Here is a 14,813-nt window from a genome sequence, read left to right as displayed (position 1 = left end):
GAACTGGGGACAGAGACTAATATAAATACGTTCTGTTCTCTCACGTCTACACGATGAGATCTCAAGGGCTCTATAACATACACCGCTCACTTTATTATTTCCAAGCCAGTAATATTTATTCAATTAACTAGCCAATCATTCAAATTAATAATGTTTATTCCTTGTGCCAGGCATATAACAGGCACTCCATAATAATGTATTGAATCAATGAATAAGAAAACTGATGTTCTATGAGCTTGGTTAAATTCCCCAAAGTCAGACAGCTGGAAAAGTCAGAACAAGGGTGGGATCCCACGTCATGTCCAGATAAGAAGGTGAGGCTTTAGAACAATCTCCTAGGTTTGGGACCTGGCTCTGATATCTGAGGTCTCCAGAACTTTGGGGTGACAGTGCCCCTTCCTGGGAGTTTGTCTTACTGGATGGTTTTCCCTGGGGTCTGATTCTCGGAGGGATGTCAACCCAGTTCAAGGAGCCCCCCCCCCCTCCCAGCACCTGCATCCTGGGGGAGAGCATACAGAGAAGAGGGGGCCCTGGCGCAAGAGCAGCAGCCCTCCTTATGTTGGGTTTAGTTGCGATTTCTCCTTAATTAACTCACTCAGTGTCCATTAAATGTTGCCTCAAGCCCAACAGTAAATTGAGACGGTGATGCTCACATTTCTCGTTCATGAAAAAATCAGTCTTCTAACGCATTTTGTTTCTTTTCTCCTCTAACATTTCATACCTGCCTGAGCAGTTTGGGGCTCTCCTCATATTTTTGCCCTTGGTCAAAACTCAATCAGTTGATCAAATAAACGACAGAGTTGGTCGGATGGCAAAAACTCCAAGGACAGGTTTTTAGTGAAAAAACAGAAAGCACTCAGGAGCTTCTTGCCAAGAAGTCCTTGACCGTGGTAACCATGGCGCAGCTCCCGCCCCTGACCCAGAGTGGGGATGGTGGCTGTAGCGGTAGCTGTCCTTCACAGGATGAGGAGGGTGTGCTCGGGAATCCCAGTTCTTCCGCGGAGGAAGCTGGAGTGGAATAGCTGGGTCGTATGGTAGTTGTAACATTGTAAGACACTGCCAACCTTTTTTCTGAAGAACATTCAATTCAGGAGGGAAAACATGTTGAAAGGTAACTTAGAGCCCATGAGAACTGCTGAGCACTTAGGCAGCGTATTTCTGAGTTCCAGTGCCTCCAGACCCTCACCAACACTTGGCACAGCCCGGCTTCTTAATTTGGGACATTCTTGTTGGTGTGCAGTGGCGTCTCATTGTGGTTTGACTCTGCATTCCCCTAATGACTAATGAGAAGTGTCTTTTCACGTGCTTATGCTATAGACCAAATGTCTGTGTCTCCCCCAACCCCCAATTCATGTGTTGAAATCCTATGTGGATGGTATTTGGAGGTGGGGCCTTTGGTAGGTGATTACATCATGAGGATGGAGCCCTCATAAATGGGATTAGTGCCCTTGTATATTTTTTTATTGATTACAGAGAGGAAGGGAGAGGAGAGAGAGAAACATCAATGAGAGAAGAACAAACAAAACAGTGATGAGAGAGAACCATCAATCAGCTGCCTCGTGCACACCCCCGATTGGGGATTGAACCTGCAACTTGGGCATGTGCCCTGACAGGGAATTGAATTGTGACCTCTCTCATGGGTTGACACTCAACCACTGAGCCACATTGGCCAGGCTAGTGTCCTTATTAAAAAGACCCCACAGAGCGCCTCACCTCCCTCTGCCACGTAAGGAAACTACAAGAAGCTGGCTGGCTGTGAATCAGAAGGTGGGCCCCCACCAGACACCAGATCTTCCTGTACCTTGATGTCAGACTCCCCAACCTCCAGAGCTATGAGAAATAAATGTCTGGGGTTTTATTTTAATTTTATTTTTTCCTTTTCATTTAATTTATTGGGGTTACACTGGTTAACACTATACAGATTTCAGGTGCACAATTCCACAACACATCATCTGTACACTGTATTGTGTGTTCACCACCCCAAGTCAAGTCTCCGTCCATCACCATTTATCCCCCCTCTCCCAGCGGTCACCACACCGTTGTCTGTGTCCATGAGGTTTTCCGCTTTTTCTTTCTTTTATGTTCAATGCCTTAAGCCTGAATGAACTGAGACAGCTTCTTTGCTATACATATTGTGAATTAATTTTAAAGTTGGGATCAATAACAGCATGTTTATATGCTAACGGAGAAGATTTATTGGGCAATGAAAAATGGATGATGCAGCAGAGACCAAGAGGGGATGGGACCTAGGGACACACGGAGGAGCTGCTGCAGTAAGGACACAGCCAGTTTACATTATGGAAAAGGAGAGAAGGCAGAGTATGTGGGTAGCAGACGCTGGTTATGGGCTAATAGGGGCTGGGAGCCAGGTCATCTGCTGAGAACGGAGGAGTGTGGGGTTGAGGAGTGAAAGAGTGGTCTGGGAAGTGAGAGAAAGAAAGAACTAGAGATGTAGAGTATGATCTCCTGGCAGGAATTTTTCTTGCAGGAGACCTTTCAGACTTCAAACGACCTGCAAAAAGTGACAGGCACTGGGGGTAGTTTGATACCACTGGACATGACCTGGGCTTCCCATTAACCAAATTTGGTGTCATCCTGACCCAGTCACCTGATCTAGTCACCTTGAGTCTCTCTGTAGGTGCTCGAGGTTCTTTTTGGCCAGTGCCAGCACAACTGAGCAGTATGATTCGCAAATGCCTGAATTATTCATGCTTTTGACCTATTCTAATGAGAACTTTGCCCAAAAGGCTAAATTATTAAGCACCTGGGTGCAAGCTTGGAGGACGCCGTCTAGAAAACCGGGACACGGTGAATTTTCTTGCTGGTTTTGCTTCTTAAGAGAGTTGAACTTTTAATGATTCACGATTGTCCCCCCAAATAAAAACGGTGATGCCAAGCGGCATTAACATCCTAGGACACAGAAGAGGAGAGAGAACCCGACTCGTTAGACAGGAGAGAGCACTGATCCTTACCTGCCCTTTGAAAGCCAGTGCTTTTTAGAACATCGTGAATAGAGTTGATGGTGGCCGCGCCATTCCCTCAGCTCCATAGGCCGAGGCAATTTTTAAAAATATGCTCTTACTGATTTCAGGGAGGAAGGGAGAGGCAGAGAGAGAGAGAAACATCAATAAGAGAGAGTCATCGACCAGCTGCCTCCTGCACGCCCCCTACTGGGGATAGACCCGAAACCCGGGCATGTGCCCTGACCAGGAATCAAACTGTGACCTCCTGGTTCATGGGTTGATGCTCAACCACTGAGCTACCCGGGCCGGGCCTGAGACAGTTTTTTAAATAAACATAAATCACTTCTAACAACAGGAGAAAATTAAATTCCGGAAATAAAACACATTGAGCAGTGCCCGGGAGCCCATGAGAACTGCTCAGCACTTGGGCAATACCTATCCTGAGCGTTTAGAGAAAGTGAGTCTAGCTCTATATGTAAATGAACAGGTAATGGCAGTACTGAAATCCTTCGTGTTTTTAATTACAATTTGGAAAATAAAAGGAATGTACACAACTAGATGTGAGGTAAATACGCCAATCTTTTAATAGTGGTGAAATTGTCTGGTTTTTGTTCTCCATTTGGATAAAGATTTTAATTGCTTCAGTCCCATATCTGCAGGGCAACTTGAAGGCTATTACATGTATTTGTGCAAAATGTCCTGCCCGTGACACTAGGCTTTCCTTATTTGTATTCGGGGATTTCTAAGGATGTTGGGTGGTATTAAAAGGACCCATCATATGCTCCCCCAGCATTCTCCTTTCTGTCTGTGAACTTAACTACGCTAGGAACTTCATAGAAGTGGAATCGTACAGTATTTGTCCATTTGTTTCTGGCTGAGTCCACGGAGCACAGTGTCCTCAAGGTTAATCCATGCTGTAGCAGGTGTCAGAATTTCCTTCCTTGTAAAGGCTGAATAATAGTCCATCGTCCCAGGGGTGGGATTGCTGGATCTGCTTTTGTTTTTGAAGTGGGTCAGATGAGGGCTGGGAGCCAGGCTGTCTCTGCTCTAATCCTGGTGCAGAGCTGGGTGTAATTAATTACTTTATCTCTCGGAACCCGGGTGCCTCAACCGTGCAAAGGGAGAATGATAATATCAGTGGTACTGACAAGGTTGTTTTGAGAGACATTTGAAATTGTACATTTTGTATACGGGGCAGTGTCTGGTGCTACGCAGCTTTCAATCATTTTTGCCTTTTCCCCCCTGTAAAATTCAGAGAAAACGGATGCATGCTTTGACCGTCCACCAGGGGTCGCCGCTGTCCGCGGTGCTGAATCCTGGCTGGGCAGTGCCCGCCTCCCGCCTCCATGCCTCCATCAACTCCCATGTCTTTGCCCCTCAGTATTCAGAGGAAAAAGCCTCCAGCTCTCTCCTCTGACCCAGTCCCTTTTCACTGTACAGTCCCAGTGTCTTCCTGGGGCACTGCTTTAACTCAGGAAGGAGGACGTGTCCTCACGGCCCCATCAACAGGAGCCAGAGGCTGGGCCTGGGAAGAGAGTGTCCCTGCGCATTGGGTCAGAAAGCCCTGGTGCTCAGCTCTTCACCCCACCCAGGGAGTGTGATCACGGCCGCAGGCTCCAAAATAGATGTGCCTGGGGAGGGCCTGTGAGGGTGCCGAATCGGGATTTCACGCGCTGGGCTGGCATCTGAATGCAGTGAGGAGCCAGGCCCCCTGCCTCCCCGCCGTGTGTACCAGGGAGGGCTTCTTGTGGAGGTCGCCGGCTGTCTTTGCTTCTGACCCCACGCAGGCGGCTGGATCAAGTGGTCCCGAGGAGGCGACCCATGTCCCTAATCTGGGCGTGTGAGCTGCTGAGGGCAGCTCTCCCTGGCACATTTACCCTCCTTCCTCCTCCCCCAGACTTAACTTCCAGAAATGAACGAAGTCCACCTGTGACGAGGATCATACAGCCAAGGGCAAAATAATGCTGGTTCTCTTTCTATAGCTCCCCAAAGAGCTGAAAACACACGTGAGTGCCTGTGAACAGAAACACACACACACACATGCACACACACACACGCGCGCGCGCACACACACACACACACACACACCATAAGTCACTGCAGTTGAATTTTAGAAACAGAACTGTTCAAAACAAAGGAGGTTAATCACAGCAACATTTTTTGTGATCCTGAAACTTGACATCCAGTCGAGAGAAAGCTATTCCCCTTGCCAATCCCAGAAGGTGAAACTAACCACCAACGTCCCGCCCACTTCACACCCACGGTCCAGTCTGCTTGTGAGAAGTCGCCTCTGTCTCGGAGAAGGGAGCAGCTCACCCAGTTTGTCGCTGACTTCTCTTTGTGCAGAGGGGGAATTTGGCGTCGGTTTTGGAGGGGAGCAGAACCTCCAAACCCCGACACACACAGCCGCTACCGCTCCCCCGCACCCCGCCACACACACACACACACACCGCCCTCCCTCCAGGGGTTCTCAGCCTCAGCATGTTGGCATTTGGGGCAGCATCATTCTTTGTTGGGGGCCCATCCTGTGCGTTGTAGGATGTTTAATAGCATCCCTGGCCTCTGCCCACTAGATGCCCCGAGCACCCCCTCCCCCCAGTTGTGGCAACATCGCCCCTGGCTGAGAATACAGCCCTACTTAGGTCTGCAGAAATGAAAGATCTTGAAAGAAATCAGACTAGGGCTTTTATCATGATAAACATAATAACACCGTAGCCCCCCTTATCTGCTGGGGATACATTTCAAGACCCCCAGTGGATGCATGAAACTGCAGACAGTACCGGCCCCTGTATATACTGTTTGTTCCCGTCATACCTTTTCACTTAAAGGAAGCACTTGACCTCTTCCCTTTGGCATATTCGAACTGCTAGGATCACTACGCTTGCACTTCGGGGCCCTTATTAAGTAAAATAAGGGTGACTTGAACACGGCCACTGTTACACCGTGACAGTCGGTCTGATGACCAAGACAGATGATTCATGTCCCGGGTGGGAGGGAGCGAGATTGCATCACGCTACTCATAAGCGCATGCAATTTAAAACGAATGAATTGTTTATTTCTGCAATTTTTCATTTCATATTTTTGGACCATGGTTGACGGTGGGTAACTGAAGCCATGGATAGGTAGGGACTATGTAATACCAAAGGAGGGGCTGGTTTGGCAGGGATGGCAGTGTGCACTGCAGAGAGGTCTGGGCAGGCAGGGCGGATGGGTGCATGCCTCCGGGAGGAAGGGGCCCCGCCTCTCACGGTCCACTCCTGTCTCGCCATGTCCCTCTGAGCCACCCACCGCAGTAAAGGCCTCGGCTCCTCCGCGGTCAGGACCTGGATAGAGCCTGAGGAGGTCTTCAGGGCCCGCCGGTAGGAAGAGGGCACAGGGAGAGGCCTGGCCAGGGTGGCCAGGACAGAGACCGGACGGGAAAGCAGTCTCCTGATGGGGAGTCTGACCCAGGGAGCGTGTTCGTCCCTGCAGGAGGCACAACCTCAGGGCCTCAGCTCCGGGTTTATCCTCTTTTCCCCAGGAGCAGCGGGGAGAAGACACGTTCTTCTTCACCGAAGCTGCTCTCGTCCTGGTCGAGGCCGCAAATGCTTTCCTGACCCGGTCAGCGTTCTTGCTGGATAAGCCCGCCTGGAGAAGAAGGCTTTGTGGTCGAAGCTGCCAGGTTCTGAAAGATACAGAGACCCTTACGGATTATTTTTTTCTTTTGTTTTTAACTTGAGATATGGCCCAGCCTAAAACCTGGAGCCCTGACCTCGCATTTCCAAGAAAGTCCTTGTAGGGATGTGTGTGTGCGTTTATTGGGGTAAAATTCACATAACATAACATTAATCATTTTAAAGTGTACATTCACAATTGTGCAACCGCCACCTCTATCTAGTTCTTAAACATTTTCATCGCCCCAAAAGGAAACTCTATGCCAGTAAGCTGCTGCTCCCCATCCCTCCCTCCTTCCCCTGACAACCACCAATCTACTTTCTCTGTACTAGTATATGGGTTTGCTTATTCTGAGTATTTCACACACATAGATCTGCCCTTTGTGACGGGCTTGCTTCACCAGCCCACTGTAGAGAGCGCCTGGGAAGACACATGGGCTTTTCTTTAATTATTGTCAGCTGAATCCAGTGGCGTTGGCAGAGCCACGTCCTGGAAACACACCTTGCCAGAGGCAGGAGTGTTGTCAGCTTGACCTTCAGCCCAGGCGCCAGGGGGTGGGTTTCGTTATCTAAATCCAGCCAAGCACCAGGAATGAATACGACTTGGGCCCACCCAAGAATGCACATAATCTCCTTTGTCTTGGGCTTTAGTAAAACTTCCTGGTATTTTGCTGTATAAAATAAACTCGCTGTATTGGCTCTGGGTCCCTGTCTCTCCATCAGAGGACAGTGGTCCCACCCAGTCCCAGCTTTCCCTACTGTATTTGTGTCTGTCTCATTTTCTCAATCCCCCGTTGCCCCTACTCAGGAACCGGAACACTCTCTAGCTGCGCTGGATGCGGAAAAGAGAGAAATATTTATAGCCCACCCGTTGCGGCGTGGGCCAGGACTTGGCTCCTTGCGTGGCTGAACAGTAGTTTATAGTGTGTGTGGACCACGTTTCGGTTTTCCATTCATCGCGTGGTGGGCATTTGAGTTGTTTCCACCTTGGAGCTATTGATTGTGAATAACGCTGCTCTGAACATTTGTGCACAAGTGTCCATTTGAGAACGGTGTTCCATTCTTTGGGGTCTCTACCCAGACGTGGACTTGCCGGGTCATATGGTAATTCCATTTTAACTTTTTGAGGAGCTGCCAAACCGTTTCCCACAGTGGCTGGCCGTCTTACGTTCCCACCAGCACCGGCGATGCGTGAAGACGCGTGAAGTGAGATTCACACCCTCGCCAACACCGTTGTTTCCGTTTTTAGAACGACAGCCCTCCCAGTGGGCAGGAAGGGACTCGGGGTTTCATAGGAGGGACTCGGCACATTTTCATTAAGAGAACCATATCAAATACCCTCTTCTAGGGGAGTCAGGTGTCATATAGACCTTCTCCCCCAAATGCCACCCCTTGTGTGACTCACCACACTCAGACGCTGGGCATCTATTGCAGGAAACGGCTTCTGTTTTTTATCTCCATTTTGCAAATGAACTCCTTGAAGCTAAATGCTATTTAATGGGAGTTAAGTGGCTGTTCTGTGTCCTGGGGTTTGGTAGGTGGCGGAGCAGAGGCTGAACCTGGGCAGGCACAGGTTAAGCGCCTGTGCATTTAACCTCAGCCCTGGCTGCCTCTCGAGGTCCTCGCCCCCCCTTATATCCCAGCTGCCACAGGAGGAGCCCTGGTCTCCGTTCAGGAGCCGGACCTGGGGGTCTGGGAGCCCAGCGACGGCCCTAGGCAGACCCGGCCCCTCTGAGCCTCAGTTTCCTCATCTGAAAGCAAGAGGATTGGGCTGAGTGACTCAAGTCACATCCGCTCTGACACCCCAGGGCCCTCCCCATTTGGGGAAGAGAGTAGACCCCCTCACTTTCGCAGCTGGACAGAGCAGGGTCAGTGTCCTCTGGTGAGACAATATCGTCATCACCGTGGCTGTGCTAAGAAGTGACAAGTAAGAGAGAGTCTTCGTCCTGGACTGCCCAACCCACGCTGCTACTTGCAGCCACAGCCAGGCCTGAGAGTCAGGTCTGGAGACAAGCGAGGCATCCTGAGGGGCAGAGGGGAGCAAAAGCTCGAATGTTGGGCCGGTCCAGTGCTGGCCCATCCATATCCGTGGTCTGGGGACCAGAAAAGCACTCCCGGTCACCATCCCAGGGGCTGATTGCACTGCCCCTGCCAGGAGGGCCCGCAGACGCGGAATCCCATCCAACGCCGAGCCTGGCATCCATAACTCCGGCAAATGGCTCTCTCTTCAATCAAGAAGAGTGTGTCCCTGGACCTGCTGCCCACGCTGAGCTAATGCTTTGGAAATAGGTGTTAAGCTCGCAGCCTCTGGGGCGGAGAGGGAAAAGCTTTTCTGCCTTGTCACGGTGACTCTTCGCAGGAAGCCAGAAATAGCCATGCTGGGAAGGGGGCTCTGCCTGGAAATGGCCGGGCCCCCCCTCCTCCCCCGAGCAGGTCTCAGTGTGGCCTTTTTGTGGAACTCGAAAGGCCTTATCTAATTAACAGTTAGAGAGCTTACAAACCCTTCATGCCTGGCCTGGGCAAGCCCTCCTGTCCACAGTGAGCCCGCAGGCTGCCCAGGAGGAGTCAGTGCCCGGGGGACCGAGGAGTCCTGGGAGCAGCGTCGCCTCTCTGGGTCTGTTCCAGGTTTTTATATGAACAAGGTATTGTGGGTAATACATGTATACCTTGGGTAATTAAACCTTCATTTTTAGAAGACCACTCGGTTGAAAACCATGGTTTTCTCCTGCAGTCCTTCGAAACGTCTGAGCAGCAGGTTATTGCATCCTCAAAGGGGTTCTCTCTTTCTCTGGTTTGTTTTCTTCTTCGACCTTGTCTCTCTGAAATTATCTTATGTATTGGCTTACTTTGGTGGGGGATCTGTCTCCACTCAATAGAATGTAACAATAACATCATGTGGGACTTGCTCTGTGCCAGGCATCATTCTAAGTACTTTGTAAATTAATTCATTTAAACATCACAGCAGACCCCAGGAGGGAATATTCTTTTACCGGAGAATCTTTTTTCCATTGACTTTTTAAGAGAGAATGAAGAGGGAGGGAGGGAGGGAGGGAAACATCGATGTGAGAGAGGCACATCGATTGGTTGGCCCAGGGGCCAGGTATCAAACCTGCAACCCAGGTACATGTGCTTAACCAGGAATCAAATCCACGACCCTTCAGTGCAAGGGCTGATGCCCTATCCATTGAGCAACACCGGCCAGGGCAGGACTATTTCTTTTCTTTTCTTTTTTTTAATATTTTTATTTTTATTGATTTCAGAGAGGAAGGGAGAGGGAGAGAGAGGGATAGAAACATCAATGATGAGAGAGAATCATTGATCGGCTGCCTCCTGCATGCCCCCCACGGGGGACCGAGCCCGCAACCCAGGCATGTGCCCTTGCCTGGAATCGAACCTGGGACCCTTCAGTCCGCAGGCCGATGCCCTATCCATTGAGCCAAACCGGCCAGGGCAGGACTATTTCTTTAAATAGCCCCATCTTATCGATAAGGATGCTGAGCCCCAGAGAGATAAAATGATTTGCTCAAGGCCACCGTGCCTGGAGTTCAACTCAGTCACAGACTCTAGACTCTGGCTCTTAACCACCAACCACACTGTTGCTGGGACCAAGTTGCTGGTCCTAAAGACAGGGCTCAGGGCTCCGTGATCGCTCAAGGCGAGCTTCTTGAACTCCCACCCCCGCCCCCTGGGCACTAGATGAGGGGGACGGAGAGAGGCAGTTGCCTCTGTGCATGCTATGTCCGAAGACACTGTTCCTGCCACTCATCCCAAGGGTCTGGCCTGAGAGAGGGTCCTGAGCTCACCAAGCAAGGGCCCCTTGGAGGTGCTCAGGCCCTCCCTGGCCTCGGTCCTCCAATTAGTCCCCACACTCCCAGGGACTTGACATCAAAAATCATCCCTCCCGCCCTAGCTGGTTTGGCTCAGTGAACAGAGTGTCTGCCTGCGGACTGAAGGGTCCTGGGCTCGATTCCAGTTAAGGGCACATGCCCGGGTTGCAGGCTTGATCCCCAGTGTGGGGTGTGCAGGAGGCAGCCAATCCACGATTCTCTCTCATCATTGATGTTTCTCTCTCTCTTCCTCTCCCTTCCTCTCTGAAATAAAAAAATATATATTTTTAAAATTCATCCCTTCCACCCCGTTGAACGTTGACCTATGAACCAGGAGGTCACAGTTTGATTCATGTGCCCGGACTGTGTTGTGGGCTCGACCCCCACTGTGGGGTATACAGGAGGCAGCCAATCGTTCTCTCTCATCATTGATGTTTCTGTCTCTTTCTCCCTTCTGCTCTGAAATCAATAAAAATATATATTAAAAAAATCATTTTCTCCCATGTTTCTGGCCACATACTTGGCCTTCAGCTCCTCCTAGAGAAACACAGTGGGATCCCCAAGCTTCCCTTTGGGTGTTCTTGGGTGGGGCCCACAGGTGTCCCAGAAGGTGCCCCAGGCAGGCCCTTCCTGTGGGATTTCCCACTTTTACACAGTGTAAGCTGAGTCCGTATGGGCCTGGCATCCCCATGGGGCCGGTGTCAGCGGGCCCACCGATCCTCGCTTCTTGCTATTTTTATCTTGGGAGAATGCACATAACCTTTGCAAATGAAACAGGATAAGTGGCTAAATCTGGAGAAAGTGCATAGCAGATAGAATTTCTTATGATTTAAGCAGAAAGTTTAAACTTCTGCAGCCCAGCGCCAAGGGCAAAGACAAGTGCTGGGCTGTGCCCAGGGTGGGGGTGGGCCACCCCGAGCAGCTGGCAGTGGTGGGAGCGGAGAGGCCGGGAAATGTGCTAACACGTCCCACTGAGCGCAGACTGCGTCTGGGGAAGAGACAGGCCTGCACCATGCAGCTCACGTTGCGTTTGGGGTAAAAGGGACAGGAGCGGTGTTGACTCTGATTTGTGAAAGTGGAAAACTAAGGAAACATTGTAAAGGGTGGGACCCTCTGGTTTGTTCCCGCCTTGTCAACGGAGGGGTCCCTGCCAATGGGGGCCCTGCAGCCACTCACTGACCCTCGGGTTGGCAGACTTCCATTTTCCATTTAATGTCAGAAAGGAAATCGTGTGCTTAATTTTTTTAGTTCAGTGGGTTCTTTTTTAGAAAAAAAATACTTTTATTGATTTCAGAGAGGAAGAGAGAGGGAGACAGAGATAGAAGCATCAATAATGAGAGAGAATCAATGATCGGCTGCCTCCTGCACCCCCCACCATGGGGATTGAGCCCACAACCTGGGCATATGCCCTGACCAGGAATCGAACCATGATCTCCTGGTTCATAGGTCGACATTCAACCACTGAGCCACACTGGCTGGGCTCAGTTGGTTCTTTTTAGTTTAATTTTTTTCTTTTTAATTGTGTTAAAATACACATACCATAAAATTTACCATCTTAATCATTTTGAAGTGTATGGTTGAGTGGGATTAACTATATTCGTCGGTCCCTCCTCATAGCTCTTGTAAATCTGAAATGTTATACTTATTGAGCAACAACTCCCATTTCTCCCCTCCCTCTAGCCCCTGGCAACCACCATTCTACTTTCCGTCTCTATGAACTTGACTATTCCAAGTACTTGGCATAATTGGAATCATAGAGCGTTTGTCTTTTGGTGACTGGCTTACTCACTTAGCATAACGTCATCAAGGTTCATCCTTGCTGTAGCCTGTCAGAATGTCCTTCCTCTGAAAGGCTGAATGATACCCACTGTACGTACAGACCCCATTTTGCTTACCCACTCATTCATCAGTGGGCTGTGGGTCGTCCCACATCTTAGCTATTGTGAATAATGCTGCTATGAACGTGTGTGTACAAGGATCTCTTTGAGAACCTGCTTTTAATTCTTTTCAGTATGTACCCACAAGAAAAATTGCTACATTATATGATAATTTTATTTTTAATTTTTTAAAAAATATATTTTATTGATTTTTTACAGAGCGGAAGAGAGAGGGATAGAGAGTTAGAAACATCGATGAGAGACAAACATCGATCTGCTGCCTCTTGCACACCCCCTGCTGGGGATGTGCCCGCAACCAGGTAATGCCCCTTACCGGAATCGAACCTGGGACCCTTACAGTCCGCAGGCCGACTCTCTATCCACTGAGCCAAACCGGTTCGGCTATTTTTAATTTTTTGAGGAACATACTTTTTTCCATAGTGGCCGAATCATATTACATTCCCAACCCCTTTACAGTCCCAGTTTCTCCACATCCTGGCCCACACTGGTGATTTTCTGGTTTTTTTGTTTGTGTTTGTTTGTTTTTCTTCTAAACGCAGTCGCCATCCTAATGGGAGAGAGGCAATATGTCATGTGGTTTTGACTTGCATTTTCCTAGTGATCAGTGATGTTGAGCATCTTTTCACGTGCTTACTGGCCGGCCGTGTGTATATCTTCTCTGGAGAAATGTCTTTTCAAGGCCTTTGCCCATTTTAAACTAGATTATGTGCTTTTTTGTTGTTGGGTTGTAGGAGTTCTTTATATATTCTGGATATTAATCCCAATCAGGTAGATGATTTGCAAATATTTCCCCCACTCCAGGGTTGCCTTTGCACTTGGTGAGTAGTGTCCTGTGATGCACAAGTTTCTGATTTTGCGGTATTCCAATGTGTCCATCTTTTACTTTGTGGCAAGTGGTTTTACTTAATTTTTAAAAAGCCATTTTTCTCCTCGTCCCGCCTGGAGGACAGCAGTAACTCCCTAACTGGTCTCCAGTCTCCCTCCCCTTCCTGCTTCACCTCCCAGGTCTGTCCCCCGGCAGCTCCCGTGGCAGCCAGGTGTCCTTTTCAAAACGGAAGCCTTGGGATGACATTCTGATTCATGCAACACCACGGAGACAGCGCGAAAACATGCTGAGCAAAAGGGGACAAATCGTGTGTGATCCCATTTATATAAAATATCTAGACTGGAGGAATTCACCCACAGAGAGTAGAATAGAGGTTTCCAGGTGCTGGGATGAAGACAGGAATAGGGGAGTTATTGCTTAATGGGTACAGGGTTCTGTGGTGGTGGGGGTGAAACAGTTTTGGAAATAGATAGTGGAGATGGTTGTACGATACTGTGGATATAATGAATGACGCTGAATTGTACATTTAAAGGTGGCCAAGGTGCCCTAACTGGTTTGGCTCAGTGGATAGAGCGTCGGCCTGTGGACTCAAGGGTCCCAGGTTCGATTCCAGTCAAGGGCATGTACCTTGGTTGCGGGCACATCCCCAGTAGGGGAGTGTGCAGGAGGCAGCTGATCGATGTTTCTCTCTCATCGATGTTTCTAACTCTCTATTCCCTCTCCCTTTCTCTCTGTAAAAAATCAATAAAATATATTTAACAACAACAACAAAGATGGCCAAGGTGGCAAATTTTATGTTATATATATTTTACCACTTTTAAAAAAATTAATAATGTACCCAAACCCCTTGAATTGAACACTTTAAATGGGTGAATTATATGGTACATAAATTATATCTCAATAAAGCAGGGTTTTTTTAAATAATAAAAATGGAAACCTTGCCTGAGATCAACACCCTCCTGGGTGAAATTTTTAACCTGACCAGGCCCTTGGTCACCTGCCACCCGCAGTACTGCTCTGGCCTCCTCCCCTGCTTCTCACTCCTCACACCGCGTGGACCGCCTTGCTGTTCTCCGGTTATAGCAGGGCCACCTGCGCGGGGCCTTTGCTTCCCCAGGAACCTGCGAGACCCACCCTGAGTGTCCTGGCTTTGCTGAGTTCTCCGAGTCGCTCTGGAACATGATTGAATTTGAGGCTGGTCTTGGGGACTCATGATCTAGAATTTCTTTTTTTTTTTTTTTTTTAGAATTTCTTTTTGCAACAGTTCGGCAGCAACTTCTGTGGCCTGTGTAGGCATCTGTGTAACACAGCGTCTGCTTCCTTCTGCCCGCCTTTTGGGGCCCACTCCCCGTCACAGTCCTACCCCAGCAGTCATCCAAGCTCCTGTCTGTCTCCCGGGGTTCTCGGAGACCATCTGGGAGGCGGCCAGAGTGCACCCGCCCGTGCTGGTTTGAGATCTGAGGACAAAATCTTGATGCATCCAAGTGCTCGGCTGGCCAGGCCACTCAGTTCTTCAAGTCGTGGAAGACTGAAAACAGGCCGCATGTCCAAAAGGAGGAGAATGGCAAAGTGAGGGATGGCACATGTGCCAGATGGGATGTTCCACGGCTCTTAAAAATAACACCCACGAGGACTGCAGCAACACA

This window comes from Eptesicus fuscus, chromosome 6, assembly GCF_027574615.1.
Source record: "Eptesicus fuscus isolate TK198812 chromosome 6, DD_ASM_mEF_20220401, whole genome shotgun sequence".
NCBI classification, from domain to species: domain Eukaryota; kingdom Metazoa; phylum Chordata; class Mammalia; order Chiroptera; family Vespertilionidae; genus Eptesicus; species Eptesicus fuscus.
Note: the sequence above shows the minus strand (reverse complement) of the source record.